Source organism: Hyla sarda, chromosome 12 (assembly GCF_029499605.1).
Source record: "Hyla sarda isolate aHylSar1 chromosome 12, aHylSar1.hap1, whole genome shotgun sequence".
Classification (NCBI taxonomy): Eukaryota; Metazoa; Chordata; class Amphibia; order Anura; family Hylidae; genus Hyla; species Hyla sarda.
This window is the reverse complement of record NC_079200.1, coordinates 21,301,173-21,325,763: the sequence shown is the minus strand read 5'-3', so window position 1 is coordinate 21,325,763 and position 24,591 is coordinate 21,301,173. Positions and strand designations below refer to the sequence as shown.

General features: G+C 47.0%; 1 protein-coding gene across 2 annotated transcripts in view; it reads right to left on the bottom strand.

Moving 5' to 3' along the window:
• JUP (junction plakoglobin) overlaps window positions 1-15,401 on the bottom strand; it is an 88,069-nt gene extending 72,668 nt beyond the window's left edge. Inside the window, exon 1 of one of the 2 annotated variants that reach the window (XM_056549311.1) lies at window positions 15,125-15,401. The gene's annotated coding sequence lies outside the window, so the exon portion shown is untranslated. The remainder of the gene's footprint in view (window positions 1-15,124) is intronic. The other variant, XM_056549310.1, reaches the window with a different exon arrangement.
• Between the last annotated feature and the right edge of the window lie 9,190 nt (window positions 15,402-24,591).

The following is a 24,591-nucleotide window of genomic DNA, read 5'->3' as shown; positions in this document are numbered from 1 at the left end:
CCAGACAGTTTTGCTTGTTGACATTCAAGGGTAAAAAAGGGAGGCCGGGCCCCTGCTGTCAGAATGTGAGGAATGTGAATGTAGCCTGAAAACAGGTTGATGTGGGGGGCCTGCCGCCACCCCCCTTCAGATTATAAGAAACCAAAACAATGTGAGCGATGGGTGCAGCTTCTACACAACCCCAGGGGCCGCCACCAGCAACAACCACCAGAGATTTCCCCTAAACCGGAGAGAAAGTGACCAAGTGCCTGACTAAGGCTGCATTCACGCCACGTTTTTGCAATACAGTTCCCGTATAAGTTTTCAAATTGAAAACCGTATTGAAAACCGTATGCCAAACGATGCATCTGGTTGTGTACTTTTTGCATCTTGTACGGTTTTGTCCGTTTTATTTTTCCCCATACCCAAAACCATAGCCTACCACGGTTTATGGTCCGGGTTAAAAAAACGTATAAGGTTCTTTTAATATGGGAGTCAATGGGATCCGTATGCGTATGGTTCCATCCGGTTTGCACCATATGGTTTTTTACTTTGCACATGCGCCGTGCACGCCGAAAGTTTTTTCTTGAAATTTTAATCATAACAAGTGAAATTTTATTCATAACGACGTGAAAAGTAAAATATAAATATATATATATATATATATATATATATATATATATATATATATATATATATATATATATATACATATACATATACATATATACATACATACATACACACACACACAATATATATATATATATATATATATATATATATATATATATATATTTATTTTTTATTTTTTTTTTATTAAAAAATGGATGCAACCACACGTTATGATACGGTTTGGTGGCATCAGTTTTTCATCAAAAACTTGATACAAGAACTGTATTGCAAAAACATGGTATGAATGCAGCCTAAGCGGATACCCAGCCCGTATTACGCTGCGGATCCACCACTGAAGGACCGCTGTATCCTGCCTTTACAGGTGCCTGCTCGGAGCGACAATACGCCGCTACGAGCAGACACACTGACATGTGCGAGTTGCCGCGTGAATGCGCAGTATACTTGCACATGGTGGCAGCTCTCGGCCTAGCTCATAGAGCAGGGGGACCAGCCACGATGTGTGCGAGTACACCGCGCATGTGCAGCGACTCGCACATTGCTTCAGTGTGTCTGCTCGTAGCGGCGCATTGCCTCTCCAAGCAGGCACCTGTAAAGGCAGAATACAGAGGGTCCTTCAGTGGCGGATCCACAGCGTAATACGCACTGAGAATCCGCTCGTGTGAATGTACCCAAACACTAGAAACAATGGCCGCCCTGGACATGAGGGGACTAACAGAGCTGGTCAATCACTCCTGAGTGGTTTTAGGTCAAGACAAAAATCTACGGTTCTATAGAAACTTGTCAGAAAAAGAATCTGCCGCTATTTAACAATCATGGCACAATACAGTGGCCTCCAACCTGTGGCAAAATGACAACTCCCATCATGCCCATCTTTATGATGGGAGATGTAGTTCTGCAACAGGTGAAGAGTCCTAGGTAAGAGCAGGCGCCAAATACAACATCCGCCAAACTATCATGAAATCATTTGCAAGGCAAACCAGCTGCAGACGCCGATGGAACCAGCATCATCTGTCACCCTTTAGAAATAACTATAGTTCCTAAACCACAGACCTCCATCCCAGGACTCCAGCTATTGCAGAACCACAACTCCCAGCATTCCATGTTCCACCCAAACCCAGTGACAAGCCCCTCTGGTGCATTGTGAGCGTTTAATGACGGCTATACAAAGGACTTAGGGGGAGATTTATCAAAACCTGTCGGGAGGAAAAGTTGCTGAGTTGCCCATAGCAACCAATCAGATCGCTTCTTTCATTTTTAAAAAGGCCTCTGAAAAATTCAAAGAAGAGATCTGATTGGTTGCTATGGGCAACTCAGCAACTTTTCCTCTGGACAGGTTTTGATAAATCTCCCCCTATGTCTAAACGGAGAGCGCTCTATAGAGGTGATGTCATGGCCAGGCCACCTCAATGCAAGTCTATGGGAGGGGGCGTGACGGCCGTCACGCCCCCTCCCATAGATTTGCATTGAGGGGGCATGGACGTGATGTCGCAAGCGGGCGTAACGCAACGAGCCTCCGCCTCGCATCGACAGTCATCCGGCACGGAACAAAGTTTGCTCCGTGCACCAGATATCTGGGGTGCCTCAGCCGTGATTGCAGGCGTCCCCAGCAGCGGGACCCCCACGATCAGACATCTTATCCCCTACCCTTTGAATAGGGATATAAGATGTCTAGGGGCGGAGTACCCCTTTAAGTGTCTTGATTACCCGAAACGCGTCTGCATCCAAAGACCTGTTAAGCCGGTCACTTGTTGGATAAAGGCAATAAAGTTTTCCTTTTAAACCGCATCAGAGAACTGGATTCCTTCCTTGAATGTTCATTTGAGACACTGAGGAGCTCAGACATTTGGGGAGAGTAGGTGGGAGATGTCATCCTGTCGTATATGGGAAACCCTGAAGTCACAGGCCAGCAGAACTTTTATAGTCATTTTGCCAAAAGAAAGCACTAATGTAAAAAAATGGACAACTAGTACTGTGGATAGAAGACACACCATGTGGTCACCCTAAAACTTGTCCTACAAATACAAATTCAGGAGAGCGCCCAGACACCCCAACGAGAGATGACTGAGCCCTTTAAGGCTGCATTAACATCTCGTTTTTGCAATACGGTTCCCGTATCCGGTTTCAGTGTAAAAACCGTATGGAACCGTATTGCAAACCATATGCGAAACGTAGCATTCGGTTGTGTACATTTTGCATCATTTACGGTTTTATCCATTTTTTTCCCCCCATACACAAAACCGTAGTCTACCGGATACAACCCATATACGTTTTTTTTTTGTTTTAAATGGTGGTCAATGGGAACCGTACATGCGTACGGTTTCATCCGGTTTGCACAATACGGTTTTGCAGTTTGCACATGCGCGGTGCACGCCGAAAGTTCTTCCTACAACTAGAACAAGAAGAACTTTATTGAATTAAGGACAAACATAAAACCGTATCAGTTTTTTTTCTCAAAAACTTATTAAACCGTATGCAACCGGACATTTGTTTTCAAACAGAGGTATATACAGTTGTATACAGTTTGGTCCGGTTTTGAGAAAAAAAAAACCTGATACGGGAACCATATTGCAAAAACGAGATGTGAAAGACAACAATGACTATTCACATGGTCTCTCTGGATGGAGATCTGGATACAGGAAAGCCTTTTAGGGTCAGTACAACAAAGACTATGAAAAAAAAAAGGAAATTCTCACACGCAGGGTTATGGCTGAAATATCCGCTGGCAACTTCTGGCGGCCATTGTGTCCGACTGCTGACAGAAGCTTAGCAAAAGCATTCTAGCCTTTTAACCTGGCTACCATAAATCTCAGGCTCACTAGAGGGTGGGGGGAGGTGGTGTATAAAGATCTACTCGATGGCCATCCTACCCCCCCCCCCCCCCCCCCCCTCCCCCCAAGCAAATGCCGATAGCCAAAAGAAGGTTTGCTGGTGCTCTGAAAGGCAGCTTAGATGCCAATGAGACAACTTTGCTATTTGTGTTAACATGGCAGTATCAGCCGGGGCACGGCGAGGGTTAAAGACGAGGAAGTGCATCACGTCGTACACAATGAAATCAGATTTCAGGCGCAGCAGAAGCTGCCAGGAAAAGAATTTCCATTTGTTTGAAAAGCAAAAACAAAAAGATTCCAACTGGCAGGATGGCCATGCCATAAATAGCCGGCACGAATGGAGCGCCACCGCCAAAAACTAAGGTTGTGAGTGTACGGATGAGCCGGCTAATAAACGCAAAACAACACGGGGGAGCAATATGGTTTTTAGACGTTGGGTCCCCGGTACAGCATCTGCTAAGGGGGAAGACTGGCAGGTAACCAATATGGCTGCCATCTTATCATCCACGTCACCCATCCGACAGAATGCCCACTTATGTAATTAAGCCATCCAAGACTGTAGGAGCGGCAATATTTGTTGTTACCCAGCTTTCCAAGAACCAGAATTGTAAAAACAAAAAAAACAAAAAGGTTTGGGTCGGAGTCTGAGTGCTCAGACCCTGATCGATCGCCAGAATTAGCAGGAAGATAAGCGCGCAGCCGCAGAGTGTCTCATCATGTGACCCCGAGCCAGGAGAGCGCGTTAAGAGTGCACTTCTCCCTGCTCATTCTAGAGATCGGTCAGGGTCTCAATGCTCAGACTATTACAATGCCCATTTAAAGGGGTACTCCACTGCTCCAGTGTTCGGAATATTTTGTACAGAACGCTGGGTGCGGGGGTCGTGATGTCACGGATACGCCCCCTTATGACGTCGCACCACACCCTTCTCAATGCAAGTTTATGGGAGGGGGCGTGGCATCCACCACGCCCCCTCCCATAGACTTGCATTGAGAGGGTGTGGCATGACATCACGAGGGGGGCATGGCCTTGACGTCACTACCCCTGCCGCCCGCACCCAGCATTCTAAACCAACCCCGGGTGCTGTGTAGAGATCGGGATCCTTTGGATAGGGAATAAGATGTCTAGAGGCGGAGTACCCCTTTAAAAGGGGCAGCACATATTGCTTTACCATCGATTACATACAACTTTAGAGGGCAATGTCTTGACTGGCTGCCACGCCCCCCCCCCCCCCCCCCATAGACTTGCATTGAGGGGGCTCGACCGTGACTTCACATCCCCCGCAGCCCGCATCCGGAACAAAACGTTCCGAACTCTAGAGCAGTGGAGTACCCCCTTAACTGTCTGTATGTAGTCACTAGGTGGCATTGTTTTGTTTTTTATAGCATTATAGACTGGAAAAAAATATAAAAGTTTAGGCTGGGTGATGCTGTAGAAGACAAGCCACCTTCAAAGGGGTATTGCAGTGAGAAACAATTTTTTTCATATCAACAACTGGCTTCAGAAAGTTAAACAGATATGTAACTTATTTCTATTAAAAAAGAAACTTAATCCTAACAGTACTTATCAGGTGCTGAAGTTGAGTTGTTCCATTTCTGTCTGACCACAGTGCTCTCTGCTGACACCTCTGTCTGTCTCGGGAATTGTCCGGAGCAGGAGAGGTTTGCTATGAGGATTTGCTCCTACTCTGGACAGTTCCTGAGACAGACAGAGGTGTCAGCAGAGAGCACTGGTCAGACAACTCAACTTCAGCAGCTAATAAGTACTGGTGGGATAAAAAGAAAAATTATAGAAGTAATTTAAAAATATGTTTAACTTTCTGGAGCCAGTTGATATGAAAAAAAAAAAAAATTTTCTCACTGGGAGTACCCCTTTAAGGTAGAAGACGAAATTTTAACCCAAGGGCCATGGGAAAATTGCAGCACCTTGTATCTAAGCCGACAGTTATGGGCAACAATGAATGTAAATTGTTGTGGGAAAGTTTCACAACTTTTTCTCCCCATAGGTCCAGATGCAAGTCACAGTAGTGCAGGAATTTTATCTTTCACCATAAGAGACTAAATGTCACTGCGGACCCCTAGCCTTGAAGCTGTCTTTGCCCAGCACTGGTTTAATGCTTGCCTGGGGCGAGGAAGGTTTTTGGCGTAAGGGAGTTGGCCAAAGAGGGCAATCTCACGAAACACTACGGGGGGAGATCACCAAAACCTGTCCAGAGGTAAAGTTGTTGAGTAGCCCATAGCAACCAACCAGATCGCTTCTTTCGATTTTAACAAGGCCTCTGCAAAGGGAAAGAAGCAATCTGATAGGTTGCTATGGTAAGGGATCGGGCGCCCGCCCCCCCCGCCCCGCCACAGGTAAGGGCCCAGGCGCGCCCCCCCCCCGCCCCGCCACAGGTAAGGGCCCAGGCGCCCCCCGCCCCGCCACAGGTAAGGGCCCAGGCGCCCCCCGCCCGCCACAGGTAAGGGCCCAGGCGCCCCCCGCCCGCCACAGGTAAGGGCCCAGGCGCCCCCCGCCCGCCACAGGTAAGGGCCCAGGCGCCCCCCGCCCGCCACAGGTAAGGGCCCAGGCGCCCCCCCGCCCGCCACAGGTAAGGGCCCAGGCGCCCCCCGCCCGCCACAGGTAAGGGCCCAGGCGCCCCCCCCGCCCGCCACAGGTAAGGGCCCAGGCGCCCCCCCCGCCCGCCACAGGTAAGGGCCCAGGCGCCCCCCCCGCCCGCCACAGGTAAGGGCCCAGGCGCCCCCCCCGCCCGCCACAGGTAAGGGCCCAGGCGCCCCCCCCGCCCGCCACAGGTAAGGGCCCAGGCGCCCCCCCCGCCCGCCACAGGTAAGGGCCCAGGCGCGCCAGACGTGTCAACAGAAACTCTCGTCAAAGTATTTACTCAGCTTGCAGGTAGCGCAGTGCCTGAGATTATAGGCTAGTCACCCAGGACAAGTCTTCCTCAAGCCAGCAACGCCCAGCTGCCATCGGCTCCCTATAGCTTTGCTATAACCTGGTAGCGTCTCGGCCTCGCCCCGGGCCCAGCCCTTGTCTGATTACTCTTTGTAGTGAGAAACCTTCCCATGACTAAACTAGGGAGTAGCCCTGAAATTTCTCACATGGATGAGATATGGAAAGCCTGGCAGTGTTAACCCCTGCAACACCAGCAGGTCGTCAAACAGTCCGAACAATCAACCGGGAAAAAAAACCAAAGCTAGTTTCTATGTCCCCATCGTTGCGGTGACAATTAGTTCCACATTTCAGAACACTGCAAGGGAGGAAAATAAAGATGCAAATCCAATGACCTCATAAAGCCAGCTCCACATTTGTTCCCTATTTGTAACCAACCACACGCATGTTCTGTTCTCGAACAGCATCTGGACATACAGGACCTCAGCAGCTATGGGAAATTGGATAAGTGAGATATCGGGGGCCCTCAACATGTCTTAAGCGGGTACTCCGCTGCCCCATGGTTTGGAAGATTTAGCTCCGAATGCTTGGAGTGGACGGCGGGGGTCGTGTCGTCACACCATGCCCCCTCAATGCAAGTCTATGAGAGGGGGCGTGGCAGTCACCACACCCCTCTCTCATAGACTTGCATTGAGAGGGCATGGTGTGACGTCACAAGTGGGCGTGATGTCACGGCCACCGCCGCCGGCACCCAGCGTTCTAAACAAACACTGGGTGCTGTACAGAGATTGCCGGGGTCCCCAGCCGAAGGACCCCAGGAACAGAAATCTTCCCCACTATCCTTTGGATAGGGGGATAAGATGTCTAGGGCGGAGTACCCCTTTAAAAGTGCGCTCACTGACAACCCCTTGTTCAAACAAGACCAAGAGATACCTAATCGAAACAACTCCCTTCAACTTAGGTGGCATGTGGTTGCAATACCTGACATGAGCCATAGACAAGTGGGGTCACTATTTCTGGGGGGGGGGGGGGGGAAGCACCATTTCTAAGGGTGCGTTCTCACGCTTTTACTAGCAGCGGGTTTCACGCTGCGGGAAACCTGCTGAGAGTTACCCTACCATCGATTTCAATGGGTCCACAGACAGTGAAACCTGCTGCTAGTAATAGCATGTGAACGCACCCTTAGAGTGTGGACTGCATCTGTCACAAAACTACTACTCCTGCTTAGACAGCTGATGGGGCGTAGAGGAGATCATTCAGGGAATGTTATATGGCTTCCTAAATAGATGTGCTTTTAGGGCACCCCCTAAAACTGAAGGTGTTGGGAGTGAATTTGAGTGTTGTGGGTATAGCCGTCCAGAGAACTGATGCAGCACAAGTTAAAGGGGTACTCCACTGGAACACTTTTTTTTTTTTAATTAACTGGTGACAAAGTTAAATAGATTTGTAAATTACTTCTATACTATTCCATCATTCTAATCCTTCCAATACTTAGCTGCTGTATACTCCAGAGGAAGTTATTTTCTTTTTGAATTTCCTTTCTGTCTGACCACAGTGCTCTCTGCTGACACCTCTGTCCATGTCAGGAACTGTCCAGAGCAGGAGAGGTTTGCCATGAGGATTTGCTCCCAGGGCTGTGGAGTCGGTAGATAAATGTTCCGACTCCTCTGTATTAATATGCGAGTGTATTTTATACATTCCTTGAAGAAAGGAAAGGCAACATACCTGTCATTACCACAGGACTACTGGCTGGGAAGCCAACAGTCTACTGTATGGAACAGTTTGTGTGCTGATCTGCTGCTGAAGATAGGGCAGTGGGAGGATCCAGGAAGGGGCATTTATTATAAAACATGATTTCCCTAGTAGAATCACATAGTCATGTTTAAAGTTTAAGCTAACAATCGAGTTTACAAGTTTTTATAGCCTTAGCTGAATGGCAGCAGTTTTTCCAATGGTTTACAGCTTCAGTCTTGAACTATTGACCCTCTATTCCCTTCACTTATACAAGTGTCTCTAATCCTGCAAAAAAACATTTCCTTAACCCCTTATCAGTGAGCGACTAGGTTACCCATGGGTTCCCTGTAACAGCAGAACACAACACTATGGAAAGTATAAGTATTGCCGCTCCTAATTGTGCGTTGTGTGCCATATAGTGAAGAACATGAAAAGCTTTTTCACGGTCACTTAACGTAATCCTTCTGCGGTTACGTGAGGCACTGTATGCATTGATCTTTATTCTTAAAGTAGAGAAGTCATTAATTATAACATTTTGTGAATTGGGACATTTAAATTTGCTTTTTTTTTTTTTATTCCAATCTAAATTTAGGAGTTGGAGTCGGTGCATTGTTTGCCGACTCCAGGTACCCAAAATTTCGTCCGACTGCACAGCACTGTTTGCTCCTACTCTGCACAGTTCCTAAAATAGACAGAGGTGATAGTAGAGAGCACTGTGGTCAGACAGAAAGGTAAAAAGAAAAGAACTTCCTGTGGAGCATATAGCAGCTGATAAGTACTGGAAGGATAAAGATTTTTTTTTTTTTTTTTTTTTATAGAAGTAATTTACAAATCTGTTTAACTTTCTATCACCAGTTGATTTAAAAAAAATAAAAAATGTTCTCCAGCGGAGTATCCCTTTAAATAAACTGGAGTGAAAGGTTTGATTAATGGAGGATATTTGTTGTAGGTCATTGGCAGAATGTGTAGGATGGTAGAGAAAGTAGAGTATTCCGAAGTGAATGGGTGAAGAGTATAGTGACTGGGGGGGGGGGGGGGGGAGATTGGGGAAGGCTGGACTAGAAAAGGAGTCTGGCTGATGGGAAGGCCTATTCGTAAAGAGTCAAAAAAGTCAAGGAGAGCAAATAAAAACAAGGGGGGAGATTTATCAAAACCTGTGCAGAGGAAGAGTGGTGCAGTTGCCCATAGCAACCAATCAGATTGCTTCTTTCATTTTCCACAGGCCTCTTTAGAGGCCTGTGGAAAATGAAAGAAGCAATCTGATTGGTTGCTATGGGCAACTGCACCACTCTTCCTCTGCACAGGTTTTGATAAATCTCCCCCAATGGGTTTTAGAGGTATCAACAGTAAGAAACGGGCGGATTCTGGAAATGTTAGAGGTGCAGGTGACAAAAGGGTGAAAGGGACTGAATATTGGGTGTACGAGAAAAACCCAAGTCTAGCATAACTACAAGACAGCAAGCATCCTGCTTTAAAAAAAAGGGGTACTCCGCTGCTCAGCGTTTGGAAAAAAACAGCCGCCACGCCCCCTCCCGTAGACTTGCATTGAGGGGGCGGGGGCTATGACGTCACAAGCTCCCGGCTCCAGCGTTCGGAACAGTGGAGCAGCGGAGTACCCCTTTAAGACTCGACAATTGGAGATGAAAATGTCAGGTTTAGAAGGTGTCATGGTGACCAGATTGGGACAGGAGAGGAAAGTCATTGGGGGACATTTATCAATGTCGGTGTGAGGTAGTATAGATTTTACACCTGGTTATTTTTTTTTTTACCCATTTTCTTAAAATTTTCCAAAATGGTGCACAGACTTGATAAATTGTGCACAATGCTAGAAACCAGTGAGCCGCAGAGATTGGTTTAAGCTTTGTGCTCTGGTATCTGACACATTAGTACGTGTCCTATTTAGGTGGTGTAGGTTTGTGCAAAAATAAAAATTAAAAAAAAAATAAAAAAAACACTTCTAAATAGAAAATATTAAATTGTGCAAAATTCAGCTCCCCAAAAATATAAAGTTAAGTCCTAAATTTATTCCAACATGATTAAAATGAAAAAGGAGCGAGTTAAAAGCAAAGAAGAAATGCAGACGCGTTTTGAACCGTCCGGATCTTAGTCATGCCATGATTTTGTACTTTTAACTTTATATTTTTGGGGAGCTGGATTTCGCACTATTTTTTTTTTTTTCTTTGTACCTATTCATACCAAGAATGCGGCTTGGTCTACTGATCCGTGCTTCCTAATAGCTTCACAAGTCCTCCGAACTCAGATGAATATATGGCGGTGAGCGGGTTTCTCTTTTCTATTCTTCGTTGCCAATAAATACAGCTCCACTACAAAAAGTGGTGTACGGTGCATCAAAAAGTAGACAACTTTGAAAGATGTTCTAACCTAAAAATTGCACACAAAAAAATTGCGCTAAAAATGCAGGGACATACAGAACATTTAAATGGTGTAGAGCCAATGATGAATGTCCCCCAGTGAGGACTGTAGAGGGTCCTAAAGTGTGTTGGGTGTTGAGAGCAGGTGCATTTCTGTATGAGGTACGAGTATGAAGAAGGGGGATGAGGAAGACAACCAGGTGGAGAGTTCCCATCCTGGTGTGTAGGAGAGACAGTAGGGTGAGAGGCTAAAGGAGGAAGTTAAAGGGGTACTCCACCCCTAAACATCTTATCCTCTATCCAAAGTATAAGGGAATAGGGGATAATAGGTTTGATCGCAGGGTCCGGACACTGGGACCCCCTTCTCGTAATTTCTGGTGCGACACCTCAGTCATCCAATACACGGAGCAAACTTCGCTCCATGACGGATTCCGGGTGAATCACGCCCCCCTCCATTCATGTCTATGGAAGGAGGTGTGATGGGTATGTTCTACCCTACACGCCCCCTCCCATAGACATGAATGGAGGGGGTGTGACGTCACAAACACTGAAGCTGCAAGGTCCTTTGGATAGGGGAAAAGATGTTTAGGGGCAGAGTACCCCTTTAAAGAAACAGAGGCAGCTGGGGCGTTTGGGTTGTCAATGGGGGATGTAGAAACCATCCATGAAGAGTATATGTATTACAGAGGATAGGAAACATGGGCCAGCCAATAGCCGTGTCGGGCCTCCTGGGAGTTGTAGTTTTGTCCTGCGCCAAGCACCACCTAAGACGAAAGTTTCCAACTGTTGCACAAACTACAATTCCCAGCATGCTCGGACAGCTGTACGGAGTTGTAGCTCTTTGCAACAGCTGGAAACTAGCGTCTTAGGCGGTGCTTGGCGCGGTACAAAAAACTACAACTCCAGACGGCTGTCCGGGCATACTGGGAGTTGTAGTATTGCAACAGCTGGAGGCTGCTGATCTAAGGGAACGAGGCAAAGCTCTTTCTGAATTCAGTAACCCAGGTATCATTTAAAGGGTAACTCCTGCAGAAAAAAAAAAGTAGGAAGATTCCGTTTAACTTGGTGTGAATATACCCTTAAAGTTCAAGGGGTGCTCTGGTGGAAAGCAAATTTTATTTTAAATCAAAATGTTATACAGATTTGTAAATTACTTCTATAAAAAAAAAATCTTAGTCCTTTCAGTACTTATGAGCTGCTGAAGTTGAGTTCTTTTCTGTCTAAGTGCTCTCTGATGACACCTGTCTCGGGAACCACCCAGTTTAAAAGCAAATCCCCATAGCAAACTTGTTCTACTCTGTGCAGTTCCCGAGACAAGCAGAGAGGTCAGCAAAGAGCAATCTTGCCAGACAGAAACGAACAACTCAACTTCAGCAGCTGATAATTATTGGAAGGATTAAGATTTTTTAATAGAAGTAATTTACAAATCTGTTTAACTTTCTGGAGCCAGTTGATATAAAAAAATAAATAAATAATAAAAATAAAAATTTTTTCCTTGAATACCCCTTTAATCCTTCAATTACTTAGCTGCTATATGCTCCACAGGAAGTTGTGTAGTTCTTTCCAGTCTGACCACAGTGCTCTCTACTGACACCTCTGTCCATGTCAGGAACTGTCCAGAGCAGGAGAGGTTTGCTATGGGGGATTTGTTCCTTCTATGGACAGTTCCTGACATGGACAGATGTGTCAGCAGAGAGCACTGTGGTCAGACTGGAAAGAACTACTCAACTTCCTCTGGAGCATACAGCAGCTGATAAGTACTGGAAGGATTAAGATTTTTAAATATAAGTGATTTACAAATCTGTTTAACATTTTGGCACCAGTTGATTAGAAAAAAAAAAAATGTTTCCACCGGAGAACCCCTTTAATTTGCTGAGTAAATAAATAGCCGATATCTGCAGCAGATTTAGGACCCTATGCAGCACCCCAAAAAATGGGGGCATTACATATGACAGTATGTCAGAGCAGGGCGATCCCTTTAGGTGCTTCCGCCATGTAGTGCACATTGGAATAGGTTGACATAACATACCTCATATCGGAGAAAATAAAGCTACATTTAATCGCCGTGTTCTTGCAAACAGACCCCCCCCTCTGTAATTCCTCATCTGATGCCAACCCCCTTACCCATATACCCATCAAACACAAAAACACTGCCCGCAGCCATCCCGCAACCTAGATCAGCCTCCTAACAATTACAAAGGCAGAATACCCCCCCCCCACCCCCCTTTACACAAGCCGCCTTTGTCCTACTCGATCAGCAAATAAAAGCCAGATACTTTACAGAATATTCTCCATTAGCGACAGCGGGCATGTGGGCGGGCGCCCTGCCCAAACACAATGTACAAAGTTCAGGGGATGAGCTGACAGCGGCGGTAGAAAGGGAGGGGAGGTGGGGGATATGGTGTACACCCTGTACTGACACAAAAGCCCTGGATGGGGCCAAAAAAAAAAAGAAAAATCAATATTGTGACAGCCAGCAAATAATACTACAGCTGCTGCATGTCATGTGGTAGACCAGTGTGCCTCCAGCTCTTGCAAAACTACAACTCCCAGCATGCTGGCTGTATGGGCATGCTAAGAGTTGTAGTTTTGCAACAGCTGGAGGCACCCTGGTCAGGAAAACACCGCTTGTAACATAGACCAGTGTTTCATAACCAGGGTGCCTCCAGCTGTTGCAAAACGACAACTCTTAGCATGCCCATACAGCCAGCATGCTGGGAGTTGTAGTTTTGCAACAGCTGGAGGCACCCTGGTTGGAAAACACTGTGGTAGACAACAAGGATACAATGTAACAGTGTTTTCCCAACTGGCGTGTCTCCAGCTGTTGCAAAACTACAACTCCCAGCATGCCTGGACAGTTGGCTGTCCGGGCATGCTGGGAGTTGTAGTTTTGCAACAGCTGGAGGCACCCTGGTCAGGGAAAACACCGCTTGTAACACTAGACCAGCGTTTCCCCAACCAGAGTGCCTCCAGCTGTTGCAAAACTACAACTCCCAACATGCCCATACAGCCAGCATGCCCGGGAGTTGCAGTTTTACAACAGCTGGAGGCACCCTGGTTGGGAAACACTGTGGTAGACAACAAGGATACAACGTAAGTGTTCTTCCAACCGGCATGCCTCCAGCTGTTGCAAAACTACAACTCCCAGCATGCCTGGACAGTTGGCTGTCCGGGCATGCTGGGAGTTGTAGTTTTGCAACAGCTGGAGGCACCATGGTCAGGAAAACACCGCTTGTAACACTAGACCAGCGTTTCCCAACCAGGGTGCCTCCAGCTATTGCAAAACTACAACTCCCAGCATGCCCGGACAGCCGTTGGCTGTCCAGGCATGCTGGGAATTGTAGTTTTGCAACAGCTGGAGGCACCTTGGTTGGGAAACACTGTGGTAGACACAACAGGTTACAAGGATACAATGTAACTGTTTTTTTTTCCAACCGGCGAGCTTCCAGCCGTTGCAAAACTACAACTCCCAGCATGCCCAGACAGTTGGCTGTCCGGACATGCTGGGAGTTGTAGTTTTGCAACAGCTGGAGGCACCGTGGTCGGGAAAACACTGCTTGTAACACTACATCACAGGTAAGGAGCCATCACAAAGGAGGCAGCGCCAGCCCACAATGAGGTCATACAAAGGAAAAAGCAGGCACGCTGTCATGTAGGAGGGCGAGCAGACTGCAGATGCAGCAGAGCTGAGTTTGTTAGATGCTGCACCGGTAGTTTAAAAACGCAAACAATGCAACGCCAATGACTAATCCGGCTCTGCTATTTGTTGCGGTTGAAGGTCATACATGGATTTCGGTGGGCAGAAAACAGGGAACAGATGTAGCAGAGCTGGGCGGACGGGCGGAGATTGCAATGGTTCACAACCCACATTGTTGGGTGACAAATTCAACTCTGCTAAGTCTGGATGAAGTCAATGGGCATGCAAAAGATGTCACAGGCTGCACAGCACGCTATGGCACAGAGTAAGGAGAGTAAGTGACAGTTGAGCCTGTCATTGGAAATCTACAACTCCCAGCATGCCCTGGCAGCAGTCAGGAAAGCCTTGCTGGGAGTTGTAGTGTTGCAATAGGCGGACAGTCGTTTGCTTGGGGACCCACTCACTCACAATAAACCTGTGAACCTTTAATGGGATAAAACTACAACTCCCAGCATGCCACACCTATTGCAAGCTTAGAGGGCATGCTGGGAGTTGTAGTTTTGCAATAGACGGACAGTCGTTTGCTTGGAGACCCACTCACTATAAACCTGTGAACCTTTAAAAGGGATAAACTACAACTCCCAGCATGCCCTACCTATTGCAAGCTAAGAGGGCATGGTGGGAATTGTAGTTTTGCAACAGCCACAGCTTAAGGGACACCGAATTGGAACAACCCACGAATCTGCTAAGGGAATCTGCCACTCCCAGTGTGCCCCGAGTACTGTGGGCATGCTGGGAGTTGTAGTTGTGCAAAAGGCACAGGCAGGGGAGCACTGCTTTGGGGAAAACCAACGTAGGAACTACAACTCCCAGCATGCCCTGATTATTTCAACCCTAGAGGGCATGCTGGGAGTTTTTGTTCCACATATATACACACATAGACATATATATATATATATATATATATATATATATATATATATATATATATGAAGATTAAGTGTATGTATATATACAGTATATAAAATCTCAAACACATAAGCTATACACCTACAGGAAGCCTATACACGGTGAATGCCCGACGTTCCTCGCTAGCTCGCAGAGAATACAAGTCCTGGTTCTCCTTACCCCGCGGTGAAAGTCGCTGGAAGAACCGCCTCTATCCTCACTGTACTCCGGACTCACCCAGACCTCAGCGCTCCAACAACTAACCCGAGCACAGAGCTGGCTGACAGCGACACCCCCCTCCCGACCAATGAGGAGCCGCCCCCAGTTTATCCCCGCCCATCTACGTGCTCTGTTATTGGTCCGCTCATCTATCCATCATTCCGTGGCGTACCGCGCCGATTAACGCCCCCAAAGCTATGATTGGTTGAGGCGCACGCTCTTCTTCTTTCCCGACTTGTGATTGGTTACAAGTTCACAGGGTGAAATTCGATTGGACGGCACTCGCGTCATTCAAATCTAGTTGAACCTATCATGTGGCTCTGTTGTGTTTTACGTGGGACCCCGCCCTGGGATGACGTTATGGTTTCACCTGGGCAGGTGAGGAGTAGTAGGGGGGCTGGTGAGTCAGAGAGTAGTCACTGTATATCCAGACAGACACATAGCAATACCAGGGCCTGTCATGTGAGACATGGGGGATGTTTACAGTATAGAGCGGTAATAACCGTTCGGGGGGGCTCAACTACAACTCCCAGCATGCTCTGACAGCCATAAGGTCGGTCTATGTCTGCCGGAGCATGCTGGGAGTTGCAGTTCTGCTACAGCCACGGTTTGAGGAGCACTGAATTAGAGCATCCTGGGAATCTGCAGCTCAGGAATAACTACAACTCCCAGGATTCCCTGAGTACTGCAAAGGCATGCTGGAAGTTGTAGTGTTGCAACATCCACAGTGCCTTGTAAAATAGTGGTCTCCAACTGGTAACCCTCCAGCTGTTTCAAAACTACAACTCCCAGCATGCCCGGACAGCCATTGGCCATGGAGAGATGGCGCGGCCCTGCTGGCGTTCTGTTGCCTGTAGTAGGGATGAACCGATATCATTTACAGTCATGGCCGTAAATGTTGGCACCCCTGAAATCTTTCAAGAAAATGAAGTATTTCTCACAGGAAAGGATTGCAGTAACACATGTTTATTCCCTTTGTGTGTATTGGAACTAAACCAAAAAAGGGAGGAAAAAAAGAAAATTGGACATAATATCACCAAACTCCAAAAATGGGCTGGACAAAATTATTGGCTCCCTTTCAAAATTGTGGGGAAAAAACATTGTTTCAAGCTCCTTTAAACTCACCTGGGGCAAGTAACAGGTGAGGGCAATATAAAAATCACACCTGAAAGCAGATAAAAAGGAGAGAAGTTCACTTAGTGTTTGCATTGTGTGTCTGTGTATACCACACTAAGCATGGACAACAGAAAGAGGAGAAGAGAACTGTCTGAGGACTTGAGAACCAAAATTGTGGAAATATATCAACAATCTCAAGGTTACAAGTCCATCTCCAGAGATCTAGATTTGCCTTTGTCCACAGTGCGCAACATTATCAAGAAGTTTACAACCCATGGCACTGTAGCTAATCTCCCTGGGCGTGGACGGAAGAGAAAAATTGATAAAAGGTGTCAACGCAGGATAGTTTGGATGCTGGATAAGCAGCCCCAAACAAGTTCTCAACATATTCAAGCTGTCCTGCAGGCTCAGGGAGCATCAGTGTCAATGTGAACTATCCGTCTACATTTAAATGAAAAGAAACGCTATGGAGGGGACCAAGGAGGACCCCACTATGGAGGAGACCCAGGAGGACCCCACTGTGGAGGAGACCCAGGAGGACCCCACTATGGAGGAGACCCAGGAGGACCCCACTATGGAGGAGACCCAGGAGGACCCCACTATGGAGGAGACCCAGGAGGACCCCACTATGGAGGAGACCCAGGAGGACCCCACTATGGAGGAGACCCAGGAGGACCCCACTATGGAGGAGACCCAGGAGGACCCCACTATGGAGGAGACCCAGGAGGACCCCACTATGGAGGAGACCCAGGAGGACCCCACTATGGAGGAGACCCAGGAGGACCCCACTATGGAGGAGACCCAGGAGGACCCCACTATGGAGGAGACCCAGGAGGACCCCACTATGGAGGAGACCCAGGAGGACCCCACTATGGAGGAGACCCAGGAGGACCCCACTATGGAGGAGACCCAGGAGGACCCCACTATGGAGGAGACCCAGGAGGACCCCACTATGGAGGAGACCCAGGAGGACCCCACTATGGAGGAGACCCAGGAGGACCCCCACTATGGAGGAGACCCAGGAGGACCCCACTATGGAGGAGACCCAGGAGGACCCCACTATGGAGGAGACCCAGGAGGACCCCACTATGGAGGAGACCCAGGAGGACCCCACTATGGAGGAGACCCAGGAGGACCCCACTATGGAGGAGACCCAGGAGGACCCCACTATGGAGGAGACCCAGGAGGACCCCCACTATGGAGGAGACCCAGGAGGACCCCACTATGGAGGAGACCCAGGAGGACCCCACTATGGAGGAGACCCAGGAGGACCCCACTATGGAGGAGACCCAGGAGGACCCCACTGCTGACACAGAGACATGAAAAAGAAAGACTACATTTAGCCAAAATGAACTTGAGTAACCAAAATCCTTCTGGGAAAACGTCTTGTGGACAGACGAGACCAAGATAAAGCTTTTTGGTAAAGCAAATCATTCTACTGTTTACCAAAAACGGAATGAGGCCTACAAAGAAAAGAACACAGTACCTACAGTGACATATGGTGGAGGTCAGTGATGTTTTGGGGTTGTTTTGCTGCCTCTGGCACTGGGGGCCTTGAATGTGTACAAGACATCATGAAATCTGAGGATTACCAATGGATTTTGGGTCGCACTGTACAGCCCAGTGTCAGAAAGCTGGGTTTGGGTCCAAGATCTTGGGTCTTCCAGCAGGACAATGACCCCAAACATATGTCAAAAAGCCCCAGAAATGGATGGTAACAAAGCTCTGGAGAGTTCTGAAGTGGCAGCATTGATTCCAGATGGAAACTGTCACCTCCCCCCTGCAAGTGCTGAAGGCGGCCCACTGGTTTTCTCCACTTGCAGGGGGAGGTGACAGCTTCCATTCTCCGAACAGAAGTCCTGCACCCGCGGCTCACAACTCATTCATTTACAGCTCCGCACAGGAGGAGTAGGAGATCAGCACCTGTAGGTAACATAATTAGTCCCCCCAATGTGGGGACAGCGCTGCAGCTGATTTATTCCAGGGGGGGGGGGGGGTAGGGGGAAATGAGTGAAAAAAATAAAAATACCGTCAACTATAGTGGAACCGCATAAGTTTGAAAAATACCGTGATACACATTTTTGGTCATACCGCCCAGCACTACTTACCGATACCATCCCCAGTAGGTAGGGAAGTCCCCAGTAGGTAGGGAATCCCCCCTATTAGTTAGAAGCCCCCGGTAGGTAGGGAATCCACCATATTAGTTAGAAGCCCCTGGTACATAGGGAATCCCCACTATTAGGTAAAAAGCCTTTAGTAAGTAGGGAATCTCCCCCTTTTAGGTGGAAGCCCCCAGTAGATGGGTAGGTAGGGAATCTCCCTATTAGGTTGAAGCCCGCTGAAGATACATAAATAGGTAATCCCCCAATTAGATAGAAGCCTCCAGTAGGTAGGGAATCCCCCCCTTTTAGGTAGAAGATTCCAGTAGGTAGATAATCCACCACATTAATTAGAAGCCACCGGTAGGTAGGTAGGGAATCCTCCTATTAGGTAGAATCCCCTAGTAGGTAGGGAATCCACCTATTAGGTAAAAGCATTCAGTAGGTAGGGAATCCCTCCTATTAGGTGGAAGCCCCCAGTAGATGGGTAGGTAGGGAATCCCCCTATTAGGTTGAAGTCCCCAGACGATACATAGGTAGGGAATCCCCCTATTAGGTTGAAGTCCTCGGTAGGTAATCCACCATATTAGTTAGAAGCCCCTTGTAGGTAGGGAATCTCCCCTATTAGTTAAAAGCCTTTAGTAGGTAGGGAATCACCAACTACTAGGTGGAAGCCCCCAGTAGATGGGTAGGTAGGGAATCTCCCCAATAGATTGAAGCCCACTGAAGATACATAAATAGGGAATCCCCCTATTAGGTAGAATCCTCCAGTAGGTAGGGAATCCACCATATTAATTAGAAGCCCCTGGTAGGTAGGACATCCTCATATTAGGTAGAAGCCAATAGTAGGTAGGAAATCCCCCCTCCTAGGTAGGATCTCCCAGTAGGTAGGTAGGGAGTCCACCTATTAGGTAAAAGCATTCAGTAGGTAGGGAATCCCTCCTATTAGGTGGAAGCCCCCAGTAGATAGTTAGGTAGGGAATCCCCCTATTAGGTTGAAGTCCCCAGACAATACATAGGTGGGGAATCCCCCTATTAGGTAGAAGCCTCTAGTAGGTAAGGAATCCCCCTTAATAGGAAGAGGCCCCCAGTAGGTAGGTAGTCAGGTAAGTAGGAAGCCTCCTATTAGGTTAAAGCCCCTATTAAGTAGTTTCCCCCAATAAGTCCCCTCCAAAAGAAAAAGTTAGTTTGCAGCAGGTTCTGCACCACTCCTGATAACAGAGCCAACTTAGAAGAGGCCTCAGCGCGGGATCAGAGGGAAGGTCAGAGGGATTTTTTAGTCTGATGGAGGGTACCTAATAGGGGAAACAACATCTCCCTGTACACTGATCACGTGACGCAAGGTGCAGGTATCCAGATGGGTATTAGAGACATTTGCATAAGTACCAGCATCGGCACTGGGACATCCCTAGCTTGTCATCTTTATTCTAATGACTTTCCATGGATCCACATGTTGCTGGGTTTATGGTTGTTAAAGGGGTATTCCAGAAAATTAAACATATTTGTAAATTACTTCTATTAAAAAATCTTAATCCTTTCAATAATTATCAGCTGCTGAAGTTGAGTTGTTTTCTGGCTGGCAACAGTGCTTTCTGCTGACATCTCTGCTTGTCTCGGGAACTGCACAGAGTAGAATAGGTTTGCTATGGGGATTTGCTTCTAAACTGGGCGGTTCCCAAGAGAGGTGTCATCAGAGAGCACTTAGACAGAAAAGAACAACTCAACTTCATCAGCTCATAAGTACTTAAAGGATTAAGATTTTTTAATAGAAGTAATTTACAAATCTGTTTAACTTTCTGGAGCCAGTTGATTATATATATATATATATATATATATATATATATATATATATAAAGTTTTTTCCTGGATAACCCCTTTAACAGTAGCCAGGAAGCGGGACAGCAGTGTAAAGCATGGGGGAGAGACAGTGTAGCATTCCATTCCTCTGTCTTATCGGAAAGAACTTTAGACTACCAGGCTTCACACTAGCATTAAGGCGATTGTGAGCCTTATAAAATTAAAGGCATATCCTTCAAAAAGGCCATCAATATTAGATCGGCAGGGGTCTGACTCCTGGCACCCGCTGCTGACCGGCTGTTTGAAGGGGCCATGGTCCTTGTGCTACAGCCTAATGTTTACCTGTGATCGCACTTATATCCCTGCCATGATTATCCCCTATCCTTGGACTTTTCTACATTTTGTCATAAAATATTGAATTTAATTTCATTGGAATTTTATGTAATGGACCAACACAAAATACTTTATCATTTGGAAGTGAAGGGAAATATTACATAGATTTCAAAATGGTTTACATGTACCAATCTGAAAAGTGTTAAACACATATGTATTCATCCCCTTTACTGCTAAATCCTTACAAAGATCTGGTGGGACCAATTGCCTGCAAAAGTCACATTTGTTCAAGTCACATAATTAGTCCAATGCACCTTTTCTGTGAAGGCCTCAGAGTTTGTTAGAGAGCATTACTGAACAAACAGCAGCACAAAAACCAAGGAGCTCACCAAACAGTTCAGGGATAAATCTGTGGAGAGGTACGGAGTGGGGTAAGCTTATAAAACAAAATATTCCTAGCTTTGAACATCTCAAGGAGCGCCATAAAATCCATCATCAGAAAATGGAAAGAATATGGCACAACCGCAAACCTACAAAGACACTCTCCACCCAAACTGATAAGCCGAGCAAGAAGAAAATGAATCAGAGAAACAACTAAGAGGCCCATAATAACTCCGGAGGAGCCGCAAAGATCAGCAGCTGAGGTGGGACAATCTGTCCACAGGACAACTATTAGTCACATGCTCCACAATTATGGCCTTTTTTTTAAGGGAGTGGCAAAAAGAAAAGCATTGCTAAAGGGGCACTCCACCCTTAGACATCTTATCCCCTATCCAAGGGATAGGGGATAAGATGTCTGATCACGGGGCGCAATCTCCCTGCTGCACCGGGCATTCCTTTAAAGCGTTGGGTGCAGCGCCGGAGGCTTGTGACGTCACGGCCACGCCCCCTCAATGCAAGTCTGTAGGAAGGGGTGTGACGAGCGTCCCTCCCATAGACTTGCGTTGAGGGGGCATGGCCATGACGTCACAAGCGAGGCGTGACCGTGACATCACGAGCCTCCGACCCGCATCGCCAGCCATCCAGCACAGAGTGAAGTCCGCTCCACGCACCTGATGTCTGGGGGTGCCGCAGCCGACATCGCGGGGGTCCCGAGCGGTGGGAGCCCCGCGATCAGACATCTAATCCCCTATCCTTTGGCTAGGGGACAAGATGTCTAGGGGCGGAGTACCCCTTTAAAAGTGAACGACAAGAAATCCATTTTGGAGTTCTCTATAAGCCATATGGAAGATACAACAACAATATGGAAGAAGTTCTCTGGTCCTATGAGACCAAAACTGAGCTTTTTGACCTCAGTACAAAACACTATGGGGGAAATCTATCAAAACCAGTGCAAAGGAAAAGTTGGCCAGTTGCCCATAGCAATGGGCAATGCCAGCTTTCTGACACTGGGCTGTACATTGCGACCCAAAATCCATTGGTAATCCTCAGATTTCATGATGCCTTGTACACATTCAAGTCCCCCAGTGCCAGAGGCAGCAAAACAACCCCAAAACATCACTGACCTCCACCATATGTCACTGTAGGTACTGTGTTCTTTTCTTTGTAGGCCTCATTCTGTTTTCGGTAAACAGTAGAATGATTTGCTTTACCAAAAAGCTCTATCTTGGTCTCATCTGTCCACAAGACGTTTTGGCAGAAGGATTTTGGCTTACTCAAGTTCATTTTGGCAAGATGTAGTTTTGCTTTTTTATGTCTCTGTGTCAGCAGTGGGGTCCTCCTGGGTCTCCTGCCATAGTGGGGTCCTCCTGGGTCTCCTCCATAGTGGGGTCCTCCTGGGTCTCCTCCATAGTGGGGTCCTCCTGGGTCTCCTCCATAGTGGGTTCCTCCTGGGTCTCCTCCATAGTGGGGTCCTCCTGGGTCTCCTCCATAGTGGGGTCCTCCTGGGTCTCCTCCTTAGAGTTTCATTTAATTTAAATGTCGACGGATAGTTTGCGCCGACACTGATGCTCCCTGAACCTGCAGGACAGCTTGAATATCTTTGGAACTTGTTTGGGGCTGCTTATCCACCATCCGGACTATCCTGCATTGACACCTTTCATCAATTTTCTCTTACATCCACGCCCAGAGAGATTAGCTACAGTGCCATGGGTTGCAAACTTCTTGATAATGTTCCGCACTGTGGACAAAGGCATATCTAGATCTCTGGAGATGGACTTGTAACCTTGAGATTGTTGATATTTTTCCACAATTTTGGTTCTGAAGTCCGCAGACAGTTCTCTTCTCCTCTTTCTGTTGTCCATGCTTAGTGTGGCACACAGACACACAATGCAAAGACTAAGTGAACTTCTCTCCTTTTTATCTGCTTTCAGGTGTGATTTTTTTATATTGCCCACACCTGTTAATTACCCCAGGTGAGTTTAAAGGAGCATCACATGCTTGAAACAATCTTATTTATCCACAATTTTGAAAGGGTGCCAATAATTTTGTCCAGGCCAAGTTTGGAGTTTGGTGACATTATGTCCAATTTGCTTTTTTTCTCCCTTTTTTGGGTTTAGTTCCAATACACACAGAGGGAATAAACATGTGTATAGGAAAACATGTGTTACTGCAATCCTTTCCTGTGAGAAATACTTCATTTTCGTGAAAAATGTCAGGGGTGCCAACATTTACGGCCATGACTGTACTTAAAAATCTTAATCCATCCAGTACTTATTAGCTGCTGTATACTACAGTGGAAGTTCTTTTCTTTTTTAATTTATTTTCTGTCTGACCACAGGGCTCTCTGCTGACACCTCTGTCCATGTCAGGAACTGTCCAGAGCAAGAAAGGTTTGCTATGGGGATTTGCTCGTACTCTGGACAGTTCCTGACATGGACAGAGGTGTCAGCAGAGAGCACTGTGGTCAGACAGAAATGAAATTCAAAAAGAAAAGAACTTCCTCTGGAGCGTACAGCAGCTGATAAGTACTGGAAGGATTAAGCTTTTTAAATAGAAGTAATTTACAAATCTGTTTAACTTTCTGGCACCAGTTGATAAAAAAATAAAAAAATAAATAGTTTTCTATCGGAGTACCCCTTTAAGGAAATGAAAACAATGCGTATCACCCTGTAAACGGGGGTACAAATGTTGATGAGCCGCTGCCGCGCCACTGGGTCACAGGATCAAGGGAAACTTGTCCTGATAGGAGCAATTCGTGGAGAAGAAACAGACCCTTAATATACCAGGCACTGCTAACTTAGGAACAACAGGTAGAAGGGAGCCACAGGTTTCTTTAAAGGGGTACTCCGAACGCTGGAGCTGGGAGCTCGTGACATCATAGCCCTGCCCCCTCATGATGTCACGCACCACCCCTTCAATGCAAGTCTATGGGAGGGGGCGTGACGGCTGTCACGCCCCCTCCCGTAGACTTGCATTGAGGGGGGCGGGCGTGACGTCACAAGCTCCCGGCTCCAGCGGTCGGAACAGTTTGTTCCAAACGCTGAACAGCGGAGTACCCCTTTAATGGTCCTGCAAAGGCGGGTTATGGGACCCGGTACTCGACTAAGTGGAACCACAGCTATATGCCATGGATATCCCATAAATGTCTGCATTGGGAATACTTCTTTAACCCCTTACGGACCAAGCCCAATTTAACCTTAAGGACGCAGCCAATTTTATGTTAGCGTTTTCGTTTTTTCCTCCTCGCCTTCTAAAATATTTCTTTTTATATTTCCATCTACAGACCCATATAAGGGCTTGTTTTTTGCATGACCAATTGTACTTTGTAATGAAACCTCTCATTTTACCATAAAATGTACGGCGAACCCAAAAAAAATTTAACGAAAACCACAATTTTTTTTTTTTTTTAAATCAGAAATTTTTTATCGAACATTTTGCATTTTACAAACAACAAACAGAACTATAAACCCCATCCCCCCCACCCATACAGAACACTGTACTGATCACGACATCTGAGGGGTTAATGGCGGACATCCTCGTGATCACGGATGTCGGCCAATACCGGCGGGTCCCCGGCTGCTGCTAGCAGCTGGAACCTGCTGTGTATGACGCAAGCACCGCTCCGATG